Source organism: Trachymyrmex septentrionalis, unplaced genomic scaffold (genome assembly GCF_001594115.1).
Source record: "Trachymyrmex septentrionalis isolate Tsep2-gDNA-1 unplaced genomic scaffold, Tsep1.0 scaffold11, whole genome shotgun sequence".
Classification (NCBI taxonomy): domain Eukaryota; kingdom Metazoa; phylum Arthropoda; class Insecta; order Hymenoptera; family Formicidae; genus Trachymyrmex; species Trachymyrmex septentrionalis.
In genome coordinates, this window is record NW_017304228.1 from 6,191,802 (window position 1) to 6,192,750 (window position 949).

Below are 949 nucleotides of genomic sequence, written 5' to 3' on the forward strand. Positions count from 1 at the left end.
GCACTTAAGTAATATCACTTATGCCTTTGAATTAAATAAAATTCTCGCATCATAATAAAAAAATTAATACTAGTGCAAGCATTACGCGGTGGAACTGCAGAGGATTGAGGGGAAAGATCTCCCACCTCGCTAACTTTATCGCTGATTTTGATGTTTGGTATTTGCATACAGGAAACGATCATGGATTGCCGCTCTTCCCTCAAGGTTCCAGGCTATGCCTGTCTCTGAAAGGACGCTATCACAATCCCAGAGGAGCATATGCATTTTTATCAGAAGAGAAATTGAATTCCGGGAGATAGATTTTAGTCATATCACACATGATTCCATCGAAGTACAAGGTATTTGCATTCGGTTTAACAACAATAGCCTCAATGTTGTTAATCTCTACCGACACTCAGGTACTAATACTCCCGCGGAAATTTTCCGAAATATTTTTGAGTTCTTTGGGGATGATAATGTTCTGATTCTGGGTGACTTCAATTCACATTATGCGGCTTACGGATCGCGCCGGTCGTGTGCTCATTTCCGTCATTGATGACTTGAACTTGATTATTTTAAATGATTATTCTCCGACACTAATTCAGCCCCCAGGTCACAATCAGTCAGTCATTAATTTGGCCCTTCCCTCATCTGGCATCGCGTCATTTTGCTCGGCAATTCTTCTGATACAGGTTATAGCGATCATCTTCCTATCCACACGCAGGTTGGCGGTTTTTAAAGGAAATCTAAATTCAGGTATAAAATTAATCTAAATTAATCTAAAAGAGGAGCTTGATAAGCTTAATTCTCTTTTTCACAATGAATCAGTGACCGAAGCCAGTCCCTCGGACGATCCCTTGGAGGCTTACGAGGAATTGGTCCGGAAAATCGGCGCTGTTGCGCCTGATAAGGCTGGGACACCGGGAAGTCTTGTCATGAGTGGTTCTAAAATACAATCACCATGGTGAAA